We start from the raw sequence: 24961 nt of genomic DNA, 5'->3' as shown, positions 1-24961 counted from the left end.
TTGGATTGGGGCAAAGCAATCTTGTGCTCTTTCTCCACCTTTCCAGGGTTAGCTTACAGGTCCACTGTGCACAACCCAAGCTCTAGTAAGCCCCATGAGAGGGCTCAAGTTGCTGCAGATTCCAGTAACTGCATTATGATTGGGAATGAAAGAGTTGGATTGGAACAGCTGGTGCTCAATGGTCAAGACTTCTGTCAGTGGAGCTTGCTGTATTCTTATTGAAGTGGAAATCTGGCACATGCTGTAATGGAAGATCTGGTAATCCATATGGACAGGGAGTTGGAGTATAGGTAGTCCTGTAGGTGAGAACTCCAACATTTGTGCAGGTCACAGTGGGCATCAGGTTCACATGGTGGTGTTAATGCCTTAGTGGCATCTGAGGGAAATAAAAGGCTTCTCCATATTGCTATTTTTTTGTATTCTGTGGCTGTTTCCCCTGCCTTGTTTACTGTTGAAAGCTGGCAAGCCATGGATGCCATTGCTGCCAAAAGAGAGCACTTGCTTTGCTATTTCTAATCACTTCAACCAGAAGTGCTGTGACACGTTCTGCTGTTGTTTCCTTTCTAAGCAGTAAATGCTCTTATGTTTGTGGATTGCATTTTTTTTTGTTTGTTTGTGTGGTGTTTTTTTGTTTTGTTTGTTTTGGCAAAAGCATCTAATGCAGAACTGAAAGCTTTGTGTTTCTTACATGTCCTAAACTAATGAAATTTCTTCAAGAGGAGTGGTGGTAAGACTAGCAGTTACTGCAGGTTGTAAATCTGCCTTGCTTAAAATGAGGTAGTTTAAATCTGTAAGAGAATTTCAGCATCTATCAAAATGCTATTGGAAAACTTGGTTCTATATGTACAACTTATCCACCATGAGTAATAAATCTGACTCTATCCTGAAAGCAAATGTGTTGAACCTTCAAGTGGAAAAAACCACAATGTCTGTTATAAAAGACAGATCTTATCTGTAAATTATTCCAGCTGCAGACCAGCTTTAGCTTCTCATACTATTTTAATAGTGCCAAGGGATATGGGGTTTAGGTTTGTTGTGTTCATGGCTGGGGTTATGTTTTAGGTCTTGTTAAATAGATATGTTACTGGGGATAATATAATATAATATATAAAAATAATATTTTCTGCATCTGAGAGCTGTTTCTCACTGAATGTATGTCTCAGGACATGTTTAAGGTGCTTAAATCTATGGCTTAATTAGATTTTCTATGGGTTAGAACAGAATGAAGGGTTGCTTAAGTTTGGAGTTTTGCATTTCAGTGCAATGATACTGAGTGTGATATATACTTGTGTTCAGCCTGGAGAAGAGAAGGCTCCAGGGAGAACTTACAGCACCTTCCAGTACCTGAAAGGCCCACAGGAAAGATGGGGGGGGGGGGGTGTGCTTTGTACAAGGGCTTGTAGTAAGAGGATGAAGGGGAATGGTTTCAAACCAGAAGAGGGGAGATTTAGGATAGGAAGAATAATAGGAAGAAATTCTTTACTGTGAGGGTGGTGAGACACTGGAATAGGTTGCCCAGGAAAGTTGTGGATGCCTCATCCCCTCATCCCTTTAAGTGTCCCAGGCCAGGTTGGATGGGGCTCTGAGCAACCTGAGCTAATAGAAGGTGTCATCTTAATGGACTTAACAAAACAGACAAAGCAAGTGAGAGACCTAATAAGCAATGTATTTAAAGTAATCTATTCCACTAATACATAACCAGCAAGGGTTTTCTTTTTCTTATGTGAGGAGTTCTTGGGTCTGTGTGGAATTGCTGCTATGAGGTGATGAGTTGAAGAAACCAGAAGTAGGGGCATGAGGCTGCATCTGATATGAATCATTATGGTCTGTTTTTGCTGGTCTTGCACAGAGTACGAAGATGTGCCCTGATCTGTCTTGCTCCAGTTGAAGTGGTACCTGTGTGTGCCTGTAAAGAAGGAACCATGCTAAGGGTTGTCACCTTCCCTGCTGAGCAATAGTAGACAGCCCTCTGGATTCACTTGTGACTCAAGGGTTGTTAAGTAGGAGAAGAGCTCAGTGTGAATGGCAGCAGAACTATCTGAGACAGGAGGAACAGTTTGGGTTTTGAATTTTCATTTTTAAAGAAGAAACCCCAAAGTTTGAAGTCCTCCATAGAAGAAAAGCCCTTTGCATCACTAAGTTGCTGCGGGTTTCTGTCTTTCTGTCTCAAGTTACTTTCTGCTGGAGCCAGAGAATGCACATAATGAAAGTGCTGGGTTCCCCAGCCTTGGAACTGTAGTATCCTCAGCAACCCAGCTTGATAGGCTTCTGAGCAGTCAGATGAGAAATCTGGCAGGAAGCCTAGGTTTCCATGAGCTTAATTTTAATCATCTTTGTAGAGTAGGTTTTCAATCCATTTGAAATTAATCGCTTGCTATTTCCCTATAGAAACAGTAACTTTTTGGAAGAAATGTAGCAGGTGTTTTTGGGCTTCTGTTTTGGAGAACAATGATCTTAGTTTGCTGAAGTGGCACTTAACTGCATTTTACTTTCTCAAACCATATGAATCAGGAGCTGACTGAATGCTGAAATCCAAACCAAAATGAAAAACAAATAAACATTTTTATTGATTTGAGAAGCCAAATCAAATGTGACTGCTTTTGAGTGCCTTGGTACTGCATATGCTTCCTAAAAGTAAGCGCTTGGGAGAAGGGTGGGATACTGAGTTACATTGACACAATTTGCTGAGTAGCAAACCTGGCAATTCCTGAGCTGGGAGACCTTCTGGTTTTCATTCTTGCCAGTGTTTACAAAAATGTACACAGATTTTGTTATTAACAACATTTAATCTTTTTCAACTTCTATGTAAAGAATACTTCAAGACCCAAATATTAAATAATTACTTGAGTCCAAAGGACAAAGGCTGCCTTTAGTAGTTTATGTAAGGAATGATTACATCTTTTTCTAGGTAGCTTATTTCACTGGTCTGTTTTCAAGTTTATTAAACCTACAAGTAAAACCAAGAATGTTTCAGACCCTTAAAAATTAATCTGTTTTCCTGTTAATTTATCTAACCATTCTAAGAACCTGAGCAGTCAGTCTGTGATGAATTTTATGAAGGGCTTCTGAAACTATGTACATTTCTTCTGAAACAGTAAGACTGGCAGGACTGTGTCTTATTCACACACAGACAACAGCACCTGCGGATTGTTTTTAGCCTTCAGCTATGATGGGCAAAAATAAGGCTTATTTGAATCTTGCTGGCTATGTGCATTGATAAGAAAATAATGTTGATGCATAATGGTTCAGCACACTCAGATAATGGATGAAAACCCCATCTTATTTGGGTTGCTAAATAAAGTCTTAGGCAGGAGATGTCTGACCCATATTCTTTTTGCAAGTGCAGTAATTTTTAGGTCAAATTGCTTAAGAAAAATAGGTTGATAAGAATGCATACAGCCATAGCCACCTTCAGCTGTCTTAACCATTTTATCTGGTGAACTATAGCTACAGTTGTCACAGCTTTTAGGGATTCTAAACATTTTTTAAAAGGCGTTTTTCTCAGCAGTCCTATGGAATCTTTATGGCATGAAGCCATTGCATAGAATATGGGGTGTTGGATTTGCTCTGTGAGCTGTAGGAGTTTGTGATCAGATTGCAAATTTGCAAAGAAATTTCACTAAACTGTAGCAGGAATCAGTATTGAAGAGCTTTAATGAGGAAATAGATCTGAAGCTTAAAGAAAAAGCTTTACAGGTATCAGTCCAGTATCTAGCTTAATAAGAAATCCACATCTTGTGTGTTGTATTAGCAGAATGATGAAATAAAACCCAATAATTGCATTTACCTAAATTCCGGGTAAAGCTATATTTTCCAGACGGTTATAATAACAAAACCCAGGGACTTTATTTTTAAAGAAAGTAGGTACAAGTTTGGCAGGTTCAGGCTTGAGCTGAAATCTTAACTTTTGGTTTCCTGGTACAGCATTACACACTGTTAAACCAAATTGGTGGTTAGTAGGATTTGTGTTTATTGTTCTTAGGGAAATAAAACAGCTCTTTCCCTCCCATTCTGCTGTTTGTGTTCATATGAAGCTCTCTCCTCATTACCTGTGCTGTCAGAATGCCAGTGTTCTTTTGTAGAATGAGTCCTGAGCATAAGTAAAGCAAGCTGTGGCAGGGGAGCAGATTTCTAGGGAGGGGTAGAGAACCACGGCCATGTTGCCCCTTTTGCCTGTGATTGAGCTTGAAGTATGTCTGTGAGAGAGTGAGAGTTTAGGGTCATTCCTCTTGTGGAAGAAACAATTGTCTATCTCATCCCTCTAGATATTTTCCTGGCATTAGCCAGACCAAGACCCCAAGATTTCTGTTTTTCTGGTAGCAGCTCTCAGACTCCAGCATCACAGTTCTGAGTACAAATAATTCATTTTTACTCCTGGCTGATGTCGCAGTGCCATATGGTCATTTTACTACAGAAAAAAATCCAAAATCCTTATGAGATACTGAAAAATAAATAACTGAGCACCCTAATGTCACTGAATTTCAAGAAAAGACAATGTGATGGAAGTCAGAAAACCGTTACCTGCTGAGGGACAAGTGGATTTTGGGGAGCAATGCGCAGGTACCATATTTATTCAGACAAACATGGGTTTAGAAAGCCTATTTGGAAGTGTGTTATTTTAGGTACTGTGTTAATGGCTTCTGGATTTGATGATGTTTCCTTGGCAATTGTTGGAGATTGACTAGAGAAGTGCACAAAGCAGTTCATGTGCCATGCCATAATAGCATCTTTTCATGCCTCTTCCAATTCCCAGGGAATGCCTGGAAATACTGTTCCTGATAGGAAGCAGGAAGGTGAAACACCGTTATAGTCTAGGAGATGTGAGTTACAGTGACCAGAAGCACTCCATTATTTAAGGGCATAAAAAAAAAAGCTGGGTGGGTCCAATAGACAGGAGGAGCCTTCCGTGTGGGGTGGCTGAGAGCATGGAACGTAGCACCAGGCTGGGCAATTGGGGGATGTGTTGGCTGCTTAGCCTATCAGGTAAACAAACACTCTGACATGATGTCAAAAGATGGGAAGCTTTCTTATGTCAGAAAATTAAGGATACTTGATGGCTGGAACCTCCAGCCAGAGTCTCGGCCAGACTGCTTATCATTCCCTTTGGGATCCTGGAGTGCCTCTTATCTTGCCAAGGACCCTAAAACCTCATTTTTGTTCTTAGAGGAGACTCTTGGCACTCTCCTACATCCATGGCAGGTATCAGGCAGTGAAGGCCCACTTAGCAGGCAGCTCTATGTGGGAATGGAGGAGTGTGAGATGCCAGGCAGGCTATGGGGGTAGGCAGGAGTTGAATGGTGGTGTGGGAGGAAAGAACAGGACAGGCGTCATGCTGGACAAGTTGAATAAGCCAGCCTGTGAAATGAGGGTTCCTAAGCGTGGTTAAAATTACCTTGAAATTGGATACCTTGGTCACTGATCACCTTTTAAGTACTGCTTTATGTTGTGTCTCTTTCAGCACAGTATTAAATCTCTGTTTGAAATGGATCAGTCTAAACACTGGCTGCTCAGCTTAAGAGGAACAGAAGTCACTGAGCAGAAATCCATCTGTAATCTCTGTAGTAATGCCTGAAAAAGAAACAGTCCTACTCAGTTGCTTTCTTAATTATATAAATGATCAAGATCATAGTTGCTGATAATGAAACAGGTTTTTGTGGCTTGTTGTGGTGCCACCTGGTGGTTCTTGAATAAAGTTCAGACGTTGAAAGTTAACCTGATGGCTAAAGCAGATTTTACAGCATTGCGGCAAAGAAAACTATATGCTAGGGATTAGAACTGAAGCAGCACTCCAAGCCTCCTGGCTACTGGCCAGACTCCTGCCATGCTCACTCCTCTCTAGATCTGGTAAAGCCTTTGGGCAAATAGAAGTTTCAGAACTCTCACTGTAGGAGTGGTGTTAATACAGGAGTGTTTAAATGCAGTGACATTAATTACTTCAGGCCATTTTGCTTGTCGCTGTCTGTGAGAGGCATGGAGAGCTGTCCTGGTTTGAACTAGAGCAGAGACAATTCTCCTTTCAGTAATTTTACCTTTCAGTTAAGTCTCCTCTAAGTGACTGCACTTTCTGAAGTTAACATGTTTTTCAGACGGTGTCTGCTCTAGAATTGATAACACTTGATATTTATAGTTATTACTAAGGTAATGGTATCAATGGTATGCAGAAAGGCCCTACTACTTATTCCTATAGAGAGGTCCAAGGGCACTGAGAAATTTATGTGCCATAAGAGGGTGTAAAAGGGTCTACCTGCAGGGAGAAGTGAACAGGACAAGTGAGCCAAAACTGACCAATGAAATATTCCATCCCATACACATCATACTCAGTTAACAGCTGAGGGATTGTGAGGGTCGAGCTCTCTCCTTCCATGGCAGGTGTTGGAGGAGGACTCTGTTCTGCCTTCAATCCCAATCCATGTGTTCTTGAATCCAGTTCCCATCTGCTGCTGAGTGTCAGCGGTGACATGATCAACACTGGGGGAGCTCAATATTGGTTTTGTATATATTTGCATAATTTGGTATTTTCCCATTAATATTATTACACTTTTTTTCATTGTTACTGTTTCATTAAAGCTGTTTAAATATTTTCTCCAACCTGTAAGTCTCTCTCCCTTTTTCTTTTTCCCTTCCCCTTCTGGGACAGGAAAAGGGTTAGAAGAGAGCATCTGTCATCCATTTAATAGCCAGCCCAGCCTTAAAACTTTGACAAGAACTGTGCTGAAGAAAACATGCCTTCTCTTTTCTTTCTCTCTAAACCCTGGAAAATTAAACATAATTATTCCAGCTGGTGTCTTAGACAGAGAATTGCTCTGAAAGTGCAGAGGGAAAAAACAGTCCTTCTGCTTCTAATGGACCTTGTTTGGGGTAAGGAAAGAAGATTTACAGAGAGCTGTATATAGTCTTCTCCATCTCATTTGCACCTACTCCTTGCAGAGCTGTCATGCTGAGGGGCATTCCTCCCAATTCCATGCAGTCTTTTTGTGTCCTGTGAGGGAACCTCACTCATCTTACTTTTCTCTAAACCTTAAAAGGATCATGTTTAGTCCAGTTTGCACTCCTTGTGTAATGTTTTCAAGCAGATTGTTAACGAAATTCTGATTTTTATTAGGCTTTATTTTTGCTTTCAATCCTCAAAAACTAGGGAACTTTCAGTAGCAGTAAAATGGTTATTTTCAGCCTCCTGTTTTGTTGGTGTTGTCCACCACTTGCTGTTCTGTTTTGCTATAAATTTTATCACCTTTTATTGCAGCCAGAAGATTAACAGGCATTTTGAGAAAAAAGTTTGTCACATTTGTCTTGTCTTGGATTCTAATTTCTGTGTAAATAGCTATTACATAAAAGCTATTCTCCTGAAAGAAACTCTCAGTATATCCATCTATCTGATAAAATTTCTAGGTGCCTGAATACTACAAATCCTAGCATTGCTGGCCACATATGATTTAGTAGCTCCCAACAGAGATTTTTGTTTCACATCTCAGTTTCTTAGGTAGTGGATATAAAATGTTCACAAGAGAACTGAGCAGGCAAGGCACTGAAAGAGAGAATCACTTCTGCTGTATAATAGGCCCTTCCCTAAGTAACCTGGAAAGACTATGATGTGATAGAGCCATAGATGCAGTCTTGGAAGAAGAGATGAGAACTAGTGAGTTCATTGCAGCCCATGGAATGCTGATGGGTGCTTTAATAGGCTGTTGTTTTGCTAGACTTGTAAAGTGCTTGAGACAGATCTCGTGCTGGCCAAGAACACTAGGATCTCTACTGAGGTCTGAGGGTACAGGAAAGATGAGGAGGTGACCCTTGGGCCTCGATTATCAATCTGATAGGTTTGAACATTTTAGAAAAATAATAAAAGGTATTTTGGGATCAGGTGAGAAAAGTTCCATCATATATCCACAATCTTTCTCCCATTATAGTCAACTTTGTAATGGCTTCAGATGAAGTCACAGGGAGCTTGCTACCATAGTTTTATGAGTAAAGCAAAGTTGCTACTAAAATCAACAGATTAGTTACCTTCTGCCAACTGTAGGAGAGGAGGCTTTTTAATTAATTCCTTAGCTGGCCATCTGAAGTGTCCATGATTCATTAGCCAATAGTGGCTAATGCAAACGTGAGATCAGAGATGTGGTTGTTGCCACAGTGAGAGGACTAGTCATTACCTTCAGTACAATTTAAAGGACTCTAAGCAGTATTTAAGCCACTGTATTTGAATGGCTTAAAATGCAGATACTTGAAGGCTGTGGAGCTGTTCTGCACATTCTCATACATACTTTTGCCTTCATGCACCTGATAAAGTATTTAAGGGTTACCCCACAGAGCATCACACGTGCTAGAGACAACCCAGTATTCGTGAGACTTATAAGCTCTGCAAAAAATGCCAGCATTCTGTATTCTTAATTTCTCTTCCTGACTACCAATGTCATCACCTGCTCCTGGATGCGGGAGATTATTATAAGACTTGAATGACCTATTTAGCTGTTCTGAATTTTGAATTATGATTTTTTTTTTTTCCTCCCTTATCTGCTGAATTTCTTCCCTCCCATCCCCTTTTAGCATAAAACAGAAATTCTGAAAGAGTATGATATAGTTTTGTAAGACACTGATCCCTATAGAGTCTGGAAACCCTTTATAAGGAAATTGAAGACATATTTATCATGGGTAATACAAAATTGAGGAAAGGAGGAGTTCTTGCTTTTAAGACTTATAAATAATTATGTCTGCTAGATGTTCTCAAATCCCAGTTCACTATCCCATGGGCACGGAAACAAATTTTAGAAAGAAATGATACATTCCCAACCAGTAACCGTTAAGACTCGGGGCATTTCAAAAGCATACATGCTCTTTTACATGCCAATGACATAGTATACCTGTTTTCCAGTGTGCATGCACAGGTCAAAATTTTAATATCGAGCCATAACTTCCAGCCCACACTGAGATCAGGTCAAAGTTGTGCAGCCATCGGCAAGTCTGGTCTTTGCTTGATGTTCAAGGATCTCTCTGCAGCACTTTATTTAAAGCGTGCAACTCCAAGGTATGCAAATTGGAGTTTCTGTGATCTATGGAGACTGTAGTTGGAGTGTAGTACAATGCTGTAAAACAGTTTCTGATACGCAGTCTGCCCAGGTCTGAGATAAGAGTCATCTTCCAGGAATTAAATCCAGAAGAAATAATTGATGCGATTTCCTGAAAATATAAAGAATTCTTTGTTGTTAATAATGGCAAAATGGAACAGTTTGAGTCTGGATCCCTTCCAGTTAAGCAAAGGACATGGATTTTCCTAATTAGGGAATAATTAGATTCTGCCTCTCAAGCAATTTACAGGCTTTATATCATAAGGAAATAAATTATGTGAGAAAAATGGCTGCAAGTTTTAGGTGGAAAAATTGATTATATTGTTTGGTCTGCAATGAACTGTAGCATATGCACTGAATGGAGTTACTGTCAATGAAGCACATCATAGAATCACAGAATGGTTAAGGTTGGAAGAGACCTTAAAGATCATCAGGATCCAACCTCCCTGCTTTGAGCAGGAACACCTCACACTAGGCCAGGCTGCACAAAACCTCACCCATCCTGGCCTTGAACACTTCCAGTGCCTTACTACCTTCATGGTGAAGAATTCCTTCCTACCCAACCTAGATCTACCCTCTTTTAGTTTAAAACCATCTATGATTATTTTACATTTTTTCTGTCCTTTAGTATTTATCAGTATCTGTGTATGTGTGAGACAAAATGGAAATCTTTCCTGTGCTTCAAAAACTTTTCTCACAAGCTTGCCGTGTTTCTGTGCAAGACAAAACGACACACTTCAACAAAGTTAAGAACAATCTCTCAGGTAAAAAAGAAGCATCTCAACAATTAACCAAAAGGATCTTCCATTTCCATAAATGACAACTTTGCTATAACTTTATCTGGAGAAAAATTTTTTATGAAAGAACTTTATAACATACCTTACAAGTGGTTGTACTCAACATACTTATGCTTCACTCTGTAACAGTGGAAAAATTGGCATGTAAAATTACTACCAGATCTTGTACTTCCTCTGTTAAAAGTAGAGTGGTATCTAAAAACTGCTACAATATGCTAAATATGTCTACAATAAAACAAAAATCTAAAATACCCCCAAGTCTGAATTAATAGTTTGCAAGGATTGTGAACTTATAAACTGAGAAAGTGAGCAAAAACATAAAGGAAAATATTAAAGGAACATCAAAACCAAGAAGTTAATTAAGGGAAATTGTGATAGATCAGTCTGATAACCTTGAACATTTTCAGTCTTTTACAAGCAAGGAGACTACAGCAGATCTTACTTATAGGGTCTCCAAGAATGTATTTGGCATTGTGCCATGCAAAGTGTTTTTTAGCTACCAAAGGTGGCACGTAGCAGATAAATTGTGAAGGGATGAAAAATTCAATGCAATAATGGAAATTTTAATGAGATAAGAATTATGGGTCTGAAAGGAAGACTCCAGAATAGTGTAACTATCAATCTTAGGGATCTCTTTCTCATTTTTACCCTGTTGTAAATAGTAGGAGAATTCATTAGGTCTTAATAGTAGAAAACATAATTTGATTAAAAGATGAGGTGAAACCAGCAAAGTGAATTTGAATAGAAAAAGGGTGAAATACAGTAATAAATTGCAAGGTCATGCAGTTAGGGGCTAATTGCAAGAATTTCTGCTATCAGCTAGATCTTCAGCAGTGTGTAATGACTGACAAGAAGCAACGTGTGAGTACACTAATCAGCTGCAAGATGGTTGTATTTTAGCAGTGATATGGCAGTGAAAGTGGCAAACATGATGCTCAGGTATAACAGGAGAACAGGAGAAATTAGTAATGCTGTTGTACAGGTCAAACCTCAGGTGGACTGTGTGTATGGTCCAGGTCAGCTAAATCAGATGAAGTTAAGCTGGAGCATGTTCACTGCTGAGATGTGTATGGGAAATGGGGAGCTCGGCACAGGCAGGGTCGTCTGCTCACAGACATTATGGTTGCAGGAGAGAGCTGGCTTCTGCACTGCTAGGCTGGAAGAGAGGCAGCCCTGTGTAATGTGACAGTGTAGACTTTGGCCAAGAAAAATGCTTTGGTGAGCCTAGCAAAATAAGACTGAAAGAGATGTCTTCACTTTATAAGTGTTTTACAGCAGTGTTCACAGCCTCTGTGGTTTCATATGGTTGATTGCAGCTGGGAAGCATCAAAAGGAGAGTGATAGTCTCCTAGTCAGAATAATTTTATTATTTTGTAGTTTATTTTTAATATAAATCTGATAATGAAGAAAGGCTTTAGGTAGGTTTATCAGAGGGGTGAAGCACCTTTTCTATGAAGACAGGCTAAGAGAGTTGGAGTGGTTCAGCCTGGAGAAGAAAAAGTTCTGGGTAGACCTTATGGCACCTTCCAGTACCTGAAGAGACCTATAAGAAAGCTGGGGAGGTACTTTTTACAAGGAGTGATAGGACAAGGTGTAGTGGTTTTAAACTGGAAGAGGGGAGATTTAGTTTAGAAATTCTTCACTGCAAGTAAGCCACTGGACCAGGTTGCCCAGGGACTGTGGAAGCCCCATCCCTGGAAGTATCCAAGGCCAGGCTGGATGGGGCTCTGAGCAACCTGGTCTAGTGGGAGGTGTCCCTGCCCCTGGCAGGGCAGTTGGAACTAGGTGACCTTCAAGGTGCCTTCCAACCCAGACTATCCTATGATTCTATGATTGCTTTCCTTGATGATGTGGTAAGATTAATATTTTAGGAAAGTTATAAATTTTGTGTTTGCATTTCTTACTGTAGTCAAAGTGCCTTCCATTCTGTTTGCAGAGATTTTCTGCTTTACAGTCTTTAGATCAGAAATGTGTTTCTTGTGTAAAATTTCAGTGAATACTCTTCCTTTATTGAAGCTGCATGCATGAGGATTTAAAGACACAGGTCTTTTCAGCTGTTTCTAGTATCTTCTGCTTCTAATGCATTCCTCATTATTTCCTGCATAGATTTACTGTTTCTGGTTTCCAACAGTATCATATTGTGCTGTTCCCTGAACTCCCCTGTGCTAAGTCTGCAGACTAGTCAGCATTTTAATTTATTTTTCCATTGTCTTCAGCCTCCCCTCCTCATCCTTTAATCATTAATGCCACCTAAACTTGATTCTATTTTGAGCATTTTGGTGTGGGATCTACCTTTGCTGTCACAGTTTTCTGCTGAAAAAATTCTGATCAGCCCTTTAGTGATGAAAGTAGCTAGAAACCAGGTAATACCTACACATGTTCTTTCCTCCTAAAGCAAGGTATTTGGTTCATGTTGCCTCATCTTTAGGATGCGAGGATACGTGTGTCTTTGAGATCAGAAAGGCATTTTCCCTGATACAGATATATTGGATTCCTCTGTTAAAGCTTGTTTTGAGCATAGAGTAGGTGTGGATATAAAGTTAGCTCAGACCTGTCTTGTGAACAATTACTTTCTGCTTTCAACTACAGAGTTAAATACTGCACTTGTTATTTTCTACAGTTGCTTTCCTGATCTGTGTGCAACTTGGACACCACATGAGACCTGATTTAGCTCAGAGGAAAAATTAGTAATGAATTTTTGTACAAATTCTTCAGGCTGAGTTGTGTATATTTAGATCTCCTGGCAGCAGTGTTTTTCTTTAGCAAAAAAACATTTTGCTTTAGTGGGTAGTGTACCACTTGCACTCATACATGAATTAACAGAAATCCACCAGGGTTTTCTTTCAGTTGAGAAGCTTAGAGTTTCAAGCACAGCAAGTGCACAAGCTTGGAGGCACCAATGTTAGTTTCTGCCTTTTTTAAATGCTTGAGCTGCATGTTTCTGAGCCTCCAATATTTCTAAGCTGTGTAGTGTTATAATCAGCTGGGGTGGCCAGCATACCTGTGTAGAAGTTGAGAATTGTTGACCGACAGCAGCTGAACATTTGGTCCAAACAGTTTGATTTCCATGCCTGCTCAAAGGGAAGATGATGAATGTGCACTTTATACTTAACAGTGCCTCTTAGCAAATGGCTGAGTTTCCACAGCTTGTATGTTCCTACTTGAATTCTGCCTCAGCTGAGGCTTTACCATCCTTTCCCAATGGGTCTTTAACCTTGTTCTTAGGGAGAAGTAAACAAATAAAAAAAGCCAAAAAGACTTTGCTCTATAATTATTCTTTATTTATGGCATTATTTAAGATTGCTACAAAAAATATTTAAGCCTCTCTAGCTGAAGGCTGAAAAAGCAGAGTTATTTCATAGCTATATCTTGTTTTCATTACTAACAAATCTTATTTCAGAATATTGGAAAATCTGATGAAAATTTGGAGGGACTGGGGGTCTAGATTTCACATTAAAAACAAGAAAAAATCATACATGGCCTAATAATGAAAACTTTTTAATCTGATCATCCTCTAATTTTGGTTCAGTTGTAAAGTTCATGGCAAATTGTGTACTAATTCAAAGGCAGAATTCAAAAATCTCATTAGCTGAAGGAAAGTCTTATTTTATGAACAGCAAAAATGTAGCTTTTGACAGGTCTTTTCCATTCCTGTTGCCATAAGGCAACTAATGTAAAATAGGTGACATAAATAGGCTTTCTTTTGTTTCTTTCAAATTGCTGTTGCATCTCTAGGACCTCCAGTGTATTGTTTTTAATACCAGTGTGCACCTCAAAGGGAAAGCTGTCTATATACGCACAAACTGGTGAACAATGACAGGGGAACTCTGGTTGAAACCATCTGCCAGGAGAAGGATTCCCTGTTGATATCTATGACCTTGGTGGAGGTTTCCTGGCTTGCTGCAGAATTGGCACCTTCCAAATATGCAAGCCATTACATGCAGAATCCTATGGCTAATTGAATGTGCAGTTAACTTGATGACATGCACAAATAAGTCAGTGGTTTATACTCAGGGAGAAGCTGTCCTCAGTCAGTGAATTGAGAAAACACCAGAACACTAAGAATTTTTATAGGGAGCAGAATGGGAAAGGATTAATTCCCCCAAAGAGCTCTGCAGTTTCCATTATTCTTGAAGATCCATGTGTTCTTGCATTTGTCAACCTCATGCTTGCTCCTCTGCTGGCTCACATCATCTTATCTCACATAGCCTATGGAGACATATCAAAGTGATCCATTGTCCTTCCCTTATGAAAGACAGAAATTCAACAGTTTCACAGGAGCTGGCTTGCAGTAACTAAGAAAGACTTGAAAGAGTATGGAGTGATAAACCAAGACATGCTATTTCTTCAGTCTCAGTCTGTCCATGTTTGATTCAAACAAAGTAGATTCATTTTCATTACAGTGGGAAAATATAAAGACAGATGCATGAGATGGAAATGAACTTCTACTGTAGAATCTAATTTTAACTAGAAAGTTTTATTTTTAATTTTCTTTTACTTCTTTATGAACACAATGTATTTTCTTTCTTTACCTCAAAACAGCCTTGGAACTTTACAATCTGTCCTCAACTGAAATTCGGGTTACCTATGATTTATGGTTTTGAAAACAAATTATCAGGCATTGACAAGGGTCGTTTCAAACTGCTGGTGCAACCTCTTAATTATTAAGTAGTTGCTAAAGAACCAGACCTTTTTCAGAGCTCTGACATTTTAAAAATTTGATTCAGTTTTACCTGGAGGCTCAGGGATGCTTTTCTGTCATTACAACACATAGAAAATACTAATGGAGAGAGAATTAATGAACTCAAACAAATTGGCCAAGGGAATGTGAGCGGACTGAATTTCTAAGCACATAAATAATGAAACAACAGTATCCAGTGATGGCAAAGCTCACATCTGCCTCCAAGATTCTTTGCTGCTCCAGAAGCAGCAAAGTTTGTGAGATGTTCTTTATGATGTAGTAGAAAAAGGAATGTTCCCAGAATGGATGCTTTGAGATGAACCCTCTCTGATAACTAATTTAAAATGTTTGTGGAAGTTCCTTTCAGAAGCTCATCTGTCTACTGTCATACAGGTTCTGTCTTTTTGTCTTGTTAATTACTGGGGCATTATTTAAGCCAAGGCTCTGCCAGGGTCCTCCTTTTGGTGCCGGATTTAAAGATATATTTTCTTTCCTCACAGATACTGATGTTGTATCATAAGTAGGAACGGTGAATTTGTAAGGAGAAAACTGAAAGTAGTTTAATTCCTGGTCTTTAATTGTGATATGTCACTCAAACAGTCTTTTTTTTTTATTAAAGCCTGTCTCTTTGAAAATTATTCATAAAATATAAACATGGTTGTGCAAAATATTTAGAACTATCAGTGTGTAAGAATGTAGAATTGAATGCATTCCAATTTTGTTCCATTTATAGCCACTGCCAGTTATTCTCTTTGCAGTTTGAGCAAATACAGATTTTTGCATCCAGTACCAGACAGACAAGAATTTCAGTACCTAAGAAGTTATCAGAAAAATGGAGCCAGGTTCTTAACTGAGATGAATAGTGGTGGGAGAATGAAACAGTGCTCATAGGTGGAAACAGGCCTGGCTTAGCTTGGGTGTTGGTTAAAAAAAGTCATGATGGGGTAATTCATCATTGGAACAGGTTTGTCAGAGAGGTTGTGGAGCCTGTGTTCTTGGAGGTTTTTAAGACCCATACGGACAAAGCCCCAAGCAATCTGGCCTGGTTTCACTTAGCTTTGATCAGGAGGTTGGTCTGCACAAATGATTAGATTTCTCCCAACCTGATGATTCTCTGCCTAGTGAAACCTCCCATGTTACAGGAAGTGCAAGAAACAACATTGCACTTAATCACATCTTGTATTAGTATATTTTGCAAGTACTACATTAAATATTGAGAAATCCAGTTGGTTCATCAAATTAATTGCAAGGTAGGAGTGAAATTTTCACAGTAATGGTTTAGCCTGATTCTCTTCTAAGTTACGAAATAGAAAATCAGACCAAAGATTTTAAGTACAGAATGTGGCTCTATAAGGGCATAAAGTATTTGGTTCAGGAAAAAAAAATATCAAATTTTTATTTTTTAAGGTTTTCAGCCTGCCTGTCTGATCTAATAGTTTTGAAGAATGGAACTTTTTTTTCCCATCAGTAGGTCAAAGAATAAAACCAGTCTTCTTTCTGTGACTCCACTTTTTCTAGTGAATTTTCCAGGGAAAATGAGGATGAGTACCTTGCTGAATTTCGTTATGGGTAACAAAACAGTAGAGTTGCCTTTCTTGAATTTTTCAAATGTGCTTTCTTTATTCATAGTTTGCAGTAATGGTCTTTCTGACTGACTTTGAGACAATTTATTCTGGTGAATTGCGTCTAGTTTTTCAGTTACTTCTATTATGCTGTGAATTACAGGGAAGACCTTTTAGACAGCTCAGTGTTGAGTCTCTTATAGTGATCTAGAAAAGGTGATCAACTGTTGCCTTTGAGGGGTATTATACTCATGGTATGTCCCTCATAATAGGCTTCTATTTGACTGCTGCTTACCTAAGGGTAATTCTGTGTAATTAATTGTAATGAGTATTTCCTTTTACTCCCGTTGTAGCAAGGAGTGAGGACTCTGCTTGGGGTTTTTAATTATTATTTGAGCCAAGAATCACTCCAATACTTCAGCCTTCACTGTTGCATTAGGTACCTACTTAGGTATTGACATAACTTGTCCAAGAATCTTGGTTAGCTTATAACTGTGACTGCATTTTTTTTGAGGAAAATGTTAACTGTGGGATTTGCCATTTCCTAATTATGTCAAGGAAAATTAGGCACGTCATGTTTTACATAATATAATCCATATACTGAAAATATTTTGGGAAAGCCAACTGTGTCCTGGGCTGCATCAAAAGAAGCATGGCCAGCAGCTCAAGAGACGTGATTATCCCTCTCTAGTCAGCTCTTGCCAGACCTCACCTGGAGTACTGTGTCCAGTGCTGGAGCTTCCAACATAAGAAGGACATGGAGCTGCTGGAGGGAGTTCAGAGGAGGGACACAGAGCCTCCAGAGGGTTGGAGCATCTCTTCTTTGAAAACAGGCTGAGAGAGTTGGGGTTGTTCAGCCTGGAGAAGAGAAAGTTCTGGGGAGACTTTAAAGCACCTTCCAGTACCTGAAGGGGCTACAGGAAAGCTGGGGAGGGGCTTTTTCAAGGAGGATGTAGTGGTAGGACAAGGAGTAATGGTTTTAAGCTGAAAGAAGGGAGATTTAGGTTAGACATTAGGAAGAAATTCTTTACTGTGAGAGTGGCAAGACACTGCCACAGGTTGCCCAGGCAAGCTATGGTAGCCCCATCCTTGGAAGTGTTCAAGGTCGGGCTGGATGGGGCTCTGAGCAACCTGATCTAGTGGGAGGTGTCCCTGCCCATGCAGGGGTTTGAAACTAGATGATCTTTCAGGTCCTTTGCAACCCAAACAAAAATTTAAAATGTTCACTCTGCTTTCCGTGCTTTTTTCTGCTTCATTTTGACTAGCAGTCTCAACACAAAATCAGAAATTATCAATTTCCTCTGAAGTTAAACTCATCTCTTTTACATTAATTGGTTCCATTAGCTTCCAAGAAATTAATTATCATTAGCCAAAATAAGTTCATTTTTGTTGTTGTTAGATAGGAGTCTACATTTGCAAAATCACTGTTCCAGAGTGCTAGAAACTTCTTAAAATTATTTTTGTGCACAGTTAGGACCCATTGTCTGATAAGCACCTTAAATTATAATTTTATGCACAAACTATATATCGTAACTAATACTTCTGTTTAACTCTCTGAACCCGTGAATCATCTATCAGAGCTTGTAATTTTCTGATGGCACTTAGCAATTTTGATGAACTATTACTGAAAGCAAGCCAGCTTGCTGTAGTATGGGAGGAGAAAAGAACATTAATGGCTCTTTATGGTTTTACAAAGTTCATATTGTATTTGCATCATTTTTATGTGAATTTTTTTCCTTTTTTGGATGCTTTTATTTTTTCCACTGTCATATCACACAGCAATTATTAGTGACATCGAAGTGACACCCTTTGTATCTTTCAAAAAGATACAGCAGATTCAGAGCCAGGCTATACTTTGGCATCAGTCAGGAATGACAAAGGATGATCTCGTAATTGTCAAATGTATTGATGTTCTCAGTCCTAAAACCCCAGGTTTGACAGATTCTGTGCATAGTCACATAAAATTTGGAAGAGTAAAGTGGAAAGAAGACTGTTTTACATGGCCATCTCTTGTGTTTCTCAGAATTACGGGGGAACAAGGTTAGATAGTTGGGGCTGTTGTTAACAAAATATGTCATATCATCACCTGCCATATGCAAAATATCTCTGCTTGCAACCATGTGTATAACAGGAGCACAGTTGTACTCAGAACTATTAGCAGTGGTACTTGGTACTAAACTGGTACTAAACTTGGTACCAAGCTTTTAAGTAATAGAAGTAAAAAACCATGGAGTTTGATTACAAATACCAGAAAAAGATTTAGCAGTGATAATATATGTGAGTTTAATGTTCAATCACAGAATGTATTTGTATCTTTCTGACAATGATGAAAATTTCCCTAGATAGTTTCTTTAAATTGATATAATATTAATATTTATAGATGAACATAATCTCTGTAAGATGCATTACTCTGAAAAATATGAGAATTCTGAAGAAGAGGGCTAATTACTAAAACATAGGACCAAAACATTTAATTAAAAAATGATGCCATCATCTTTTCCTCTGAAGGAAAATTTTCCATTACTACTGATGGGCATTGAGAATGTGTCTCAGAAGAATAAGACCTGGTTTCAACAATTCTAGCATCAAGATCTTGATTTTTAAATTTAAAAAAATGACAAAGTGGGAACATTAGACTTATTTACTAATAATTTTTGGTTTACCACAAAAAAGAATCAGAGGGGAAGGGTCAAGGAAGCTTTTGTTGATGACATAAACCACAAGATGAATTTATTACGCTGTTACTGAGTGTCAATATTCAATTGCATGTTCCACATAGTGGTGAAAATGTGGGTATAAAAAACCAGTACTGCAAAACTTAGATGGGATAAGAAAAAGATGCTTATTTCAAAAAGATCCACTGTGTTACATAATTTCAAAGGTTTCACTAACTAGCCAGGAAAGTAAATTGAACCAAAGTAGTTATGGGAGAAGTAGCAGGATTTTCCTTCCCAAGAGCCTCAAGATTTCCTTGTTTTGTAGATTTAAAGTTTTTTTGTCTGTCACTGCATGTAAATCAGAGAAACTTAAGTGTAAGTCAAGCAAATGGGTAATATGGAACTAAAGAAGAACTGTAAGTTCTTTGGAATTCCAAATCCACATCATTGCTATTCAGCACAAATGGAATTTGAAATTACTCAGAGGTTATTATTTACAATATATGATTCAGATTTCATCAAATGAATCAACAGGATTATAATAAGTGAACAGCTCAGAACCTGTTACTTCTTTCCTCCATTTAGTTCAGGAACAATCTGAGAATAAATCAGATGAATATAACATGTTTTGTTATGCGGTTGCTGTTCAAAAAGGAAACAGCCTGAGCATAAATGATTGAATTGAATAGAAACAGACACCTGAAAATCGTTGAAATATGTATTTTTAAAATGGATTTCTACTTTAAAGATACTGTTACTGAAAGTGTGGAAAAAGGCTTAATTTACAGAAGGAAGCTTGAAAAATGAGCACTCCACACACAGCCTGAAGAATTCAGTCCATTTTGAGGACAGATTAGGAATGGTATAATTTTTAGATATTACCATATGCATGTCATTTATATTTATATGCTCAAAAGATACATAGTCCTTTATATTTAAAATTATGGGTTTTTTTCAGTTTCATCTTTAGTTATCTTTTAGGTCTTTCATCTAAAATGGAAATGTAGGACAAAAATAGCATTACCTTTACATAAAGATTTGTCCTTATATAGGCTCTAGTGGAATCTAATAGCTATGCAGGCCTGGTGCTGCCATTGATTCTTGGGGTAAATTTCATAATATGTAAGTGATCTAACCCTGATTGCAAGCTGGAACATGGGCAGTTCCATTTAAATATGAGGAAAAACTTTCTTATGGTGAGGGTGACAGAGCACTGGAACAGGCTGCCCAGGGAGGTTGTGGAGTCCCCTTCTCTGGAGATTCAGAACCCACCTGGATGCAGTCCCATGTGGTGTGCTCTAGGGCATCCTGCTTTAGTGGGGACTTGGTCTAGATGATCTCTAGAAGTCCCTGCCAACTCTGACAATTCCGTGATTCCATTATTTCAAAGTTGCTCAACTAAGTATATGAGAAAACATTTATATTCTAACTTACCTATGTAAATAAATGGAAAATTCGATACTTGCAATGAATGCACCCATCAAATTTTGTAATTCGGTCTTCTTGAAGATTCATGTCAGTAAAACTTAATTGCATAAACCTTTGTAGATAGAAGAGCTAAAAAGAATTTGTGTATGTCTCTCCTGGAAACTGCAGTGGAAATCAGAATGAATATGCATGGTTCTTTTAGTAGCATTTTCTTAGAACTTGTTTTGATTCTCCCAACTTTTAAAACACTAATCCACTGTAACAAAAGAAAACACTCAAAACCAAGAAGCTTGTGAGGCCCCACAGTCATGTAATACATACATTCTGACCATCTACCAAAAGATGGAAAAAAAAACAAACACAACAATCAGAAGTTTGCTGAGCCTAAGAATATTTGTGACATCTGGCAGGCTGAGTTTAAGGGATTAAGGTGCAGAGAACCAAAAGTAGTGTGAGAGAGACATCTTTGATTTAATCATTGCTTTGTGATGCAACAATACAAGCAAAGTAAGCAAGCAATTTTTCTTTAGGTAATAAATAAGCATTTCCTATTTTAAAAGAAGATTAAACGTTGATTTTTTTGCTAAGGATTTGTCCCTGCTACTTACCTCTCCACTGAAATTTTTCTATTTTACATTGGCTTTACTGTAGGAATTAATCAATCTGAAGTTCATCGCAGGAAGCAGATTTGAAAGCTTGAATTCTCTGCCCATTTTGAAGTGCTGAATGGCAATCCAATTAGGTTTCTGTTTTTACTACTGAATTTAAGCCTTATCAATGTTGCAGCTGCTGAATAAACATTCTGATGTATTTACCAGTTAGACTGTTTTTACCTCTTTGTTGTTAGATAATTCTGTCTACTGGAGGGAGTTCAAATAGAACGTTTCAGTTAATCCAGTGGAAGAAGTCCTTATGCACTGTAATTCTTGGTTTTCAGGCTGAATGAAATAGTCACATATTTTCCTGACCATACTATGCTGTTATGTTTGTCTTTACAGGGTCACTTCCTCAGCTTCGTTTATCTGCAATGTGGATAGAATTACTTTCCTGTTTCCAACGATGAAGGAGTTCTTGCAAAATACAACAACCTTCCCAAGTTTGTGTTGCAGACCTTCTGAAAAAAAGGACTGCAACTCAACAGTAAGCTGTAATTGTAACCATAAATAAGTAGCTTCTGTAATATTTGAGTTTATGGTACCCTTACAATATGATGTATAAATCATATTTTATCTTGATTGAATTGCTAGGTATTCTACTCACAGAAAAAACTAGTATAATTTGAATTATAAGCTAGACCTACATCTTGCACATTTACTTCCTCTTGTATCTTGTAATAAAGCTCACTCCACCACAAAAAATATTGTCTAATGCCAAAGAATGAGTAATTAATCTGTAGCTAGAAAGCAGAACAAAATGAACTTGTGAACACTAGGTAAATTGCATTTCGTGACATGGGTATAAAGTGAATTCAGCATCATGTAATTTTTTTTTTTAGCAAAATAAAATTACTTACTAAATTCAATATTAGAAGGACAAATGCATATAACTCCATTACATATATCATCTTTAACACGTCATACACATCTGCAGCCACTGTACATTTTTCAAAATTAAGTAATATATGGCATTTCTGCAGTGGCTACAAACCTAGGACTTTTGACAAAAGGGCTTGTTGTTGCCTTCTGTAATGTGCTAAAAAGATAAACAGCTACATCATCTTAAACAGATGAAAGAAAATAGCATTTAATATGCTTTATTAAAATTTACTGTTCTCAGGCTAACTGGAAAATCTGGTCATGATTAGGCAGCTTGTATAAACTAATGTTTCTTAATTAATTGCTGGCTTATTGTTATCAGATAAGTCACTTTCCTCTTCCAAATCTGTACCATGCACACAACATTGGTTTTGCAATTGTATTGCCCTTGTGAGCCCTTTGTGGCATGATCCATCATTTTTTCATTTCACTTTCAGTACCTGATAGTTTGAGATGCTCCTGTAATATAAAATATTTTACTTTGTTTTTCTTTAATGAGAAATTCTGAAAACTCCTTATTTGTATGAAACACGTGCTCTGTCTTCTCAATTCCTGTATATTCCAGTGGGCCTGGAGGGAGAGCCAGTCAGGAATTAGGAAACAAATATATAACAAAACACAGGCTCGTCTGAGATTTACAGTGTCTAGTGCTATTGGAAACTGTCTGGAGTATCTGAAGATGGAAAGAAAAGCATGGAAACACACATTGGATGGATGGGTGGATGGATGGACGGATGAGAGGAGGAGAGAGAGTTGTTTCATTGGAGAACGTAACATTTTTCCATAGCAGAAAATTTCATGTAACATTTAAATATATATGGAAATGTTTATTGAAGAGCAATCTAGCACATTTATACTCTCTTAGGTCCCTTATGTGCACTGTTAGGGAATATGTGAGCACATTTTCCTCTTTCATGTGAGGATAAAGTTCCCTCAGAATTCAAAAAGATTTCTTTGTTTCTTTTACTCTACATGCAGTGAAAATTCATGTTGCTGCTAAGGTACCACTTGAATTTTGGTATGAGTTTGTTTTGCAGCTTCTGATGGAGAAATAGGTCTTTTGTTGCACTTAAGGTCTGATTCTTTTCTGCACCAGCAAAAATTAGGGTGGGTGATGCATTGCTCTTGAATACACACTTTCCTCCTTGCTGTAACTGCACATATGATTGTACACTGATGTTTTAATTTCTGAGATTTTGCTCCTGAACAAGAATTCAAGGCTTTTTTTTTTTTTGACATTACACACAACAATACAGAATCTTTCTTGCTCTAGGATTGTGTAATATTAGTCGTTGATGATGGTAAACACAGTGATAGCTCAGTGGTAGCTTGAGATCAAGACACAGAGGTATTAATCAAATGAAATTGAAAAAATCATGGTATTTAATCAGCTAGTCATCATTAGCAACACATTCATATAATGACAAGCTGCTTCTCTTTCATGTGTTTTGTTTGAAGTGCTACACGAGTATGTATTTTGAAGCTGAAAATTCAGAAAGCTTGGCAAGTGAAACTCATTCCTAGCATCTCTACTTAGACTTTCAATAAAACCCAACCTGTACTGCAACAAGCACAGCCACTAGACAAATGGAATTGCGTGTGCCACTGGAGGCCTGTGCTTGCCCCATGCTGGAATAACTATTTATTAGTGCTACTACATAAAATACATAGATAGTAAGTGCTTTTTTTGCAAACCAGTTTTTAGGCTATATCATTAAAAAAAAAAATCTATTTTCTTCAAAAAGTGAAAATACACAGGAACTTGTGTACTAGGTAGGGTGTTCTGCAAACTCAGGAAACATTCCCCACAGCATTGCTGTCTGTTGGGTTCATGTTTCCAGCAACTGACTTTGTAACTGCTAAATACAAACAAAGATGGAGGTACAGTCTTGCTAAAATTGAGGTGTGAACCTGACAAATCGTTTGATACTTGAATCGTAAGTTATGAGCTGTATTAATGCAATCTGTAATTAGTGCCAAATCAATCATTAAGCAAGGTTAAGAGAGCAATGAACTTGTTAAATCACATATGAACTGCTTGCCTGCCAGATCTGACTCGTGTGCCAAACACAGAGGACTGGGATTCAGACCACTAGCCTTCAGGTCCTCTTCTCACACAACAAGAGACAAAATAAGTCTTTTCTACGTTTTTGATACAGGTTCTGTTTTCCCCTTCCTATCTGAAAGGGACTGATTAGAAGACCAGAGAAAGTAATTTCGAAAAGCAGCCAGCTCCTCTTCAGAGGTGAATAAATGTTTGAGTAGTGCAAATGTCTGGGAAAATTACTGCAATCTGCTCACTCTGTACCCTAGGTGGTTTCTTCATGTTTTTTTCTTTTGGGGGAAAAAAAAAAAAGAGGCTATTGTCTGTTAAATGATTTGTGTTACATTGGGTTATCCTGGACTAGATGATCTTTCAAGGTCCCTTCCAACTCCTTAGATTGTGTGTGAATATCCTCAGTCCTTCTGTCATTACATGAGGAAGCTATACTCTCCCTCTCTTGAACCTGTTTCTGTCCAGACTATGCTGCCTAAGGTCTCATCTTTTAAAGCCTGAAGTAAACAAGAGTTTTGGAGATCTGACTATTAATATTGGTATAACAATTGCCCTTGGATGGGTTGGATTGAAGTAACATGTAGCCCTAGCTAAGTCCTATTGTTGTGCTGTGACTGTGCTTGTGTTGATTATAATTGGATTGCCAGTTGCTGCCAGGTCATACTAATTGCATCACTAAAACAGAGATTTATGCTAATTTACTTTTGTACTTGGCTCAGATTCAAAATTTCTTATAATTTCTTCTTTTATCCGGGTATACTTGGCCCATACAGAGCTTCTCATGTAATGCATAGAGAGTTGTCCATAAAGAATTCCTTCCTTCCCCTTGATTTTCTGAGTACATCATCTTTGGAATCACTGCTCTCTCTCTCTTTTGTACCAGTTCATTCTCCACAGTCAACTTGTGTTTTCATTCTTTGTGGTCATGACCACAGTCAGAGTTTATCTCTGTGACATCTTGACCCATGATTTCTTTTAAAAGATTCACTGCATCATTGCTCTGCTTCTCTCACTGCTTGTTTCTGTTCCTCAGTAAATGCTGTAGGAATAAGTGACATTTCCTTCAAGACTTTTTGTAACACTGCATCTTGTTCTTCTAAAACTGTACAAGAAATGATCTCCAGGTCTTATCTTGGCACATACATCTTTTTATGATCTCTATATATCTGTGAATTAGTCTCAT

General features: G+C 38.1%; 1 protein-coding gene across 2 annotated transcripts in view; it reads left to right on the top strand.

Moving 5' to 3' along the window:
- KCNA4 (potassium voltage-gated channel subfamily A member 4) overlaps nucleotides 1–24961 on the top strand; it is a 73128-nt gene that overhangs the window by 30558 nt on the left and 17609 nt on the right. For both annotated transcript variants that reach the window (XM_051621875.1, XM_051621876.1), the window contains exon 2: nucleotides 21186–21327. The gene's annotated coding sequence lies outside the window, so the exon portion shown is untranslated. The remainder of the gene's footprint in view (nucleotides 1–21185; nucleotides 21328–24961) is intronic.

The sequence above is a fragment of the Apus apus genome, chromosome 5 (genome assembly GCF_020740795.1).
Source record: "Apus apus isolate bApuApu2 chromosome 5, bApuApu2.pri.cur, whole genome shotgun sequence".
Lineage (NCBI taxonomy): Eukaryota > Metazoa > Chordata > Aves > Apodiformes > Apodidae > Apus > Apus apus.
Note: the sequence above shows the minus strand (reverse complement) of the source record. Positions and strands in the feature narration are given on the sequence as shown.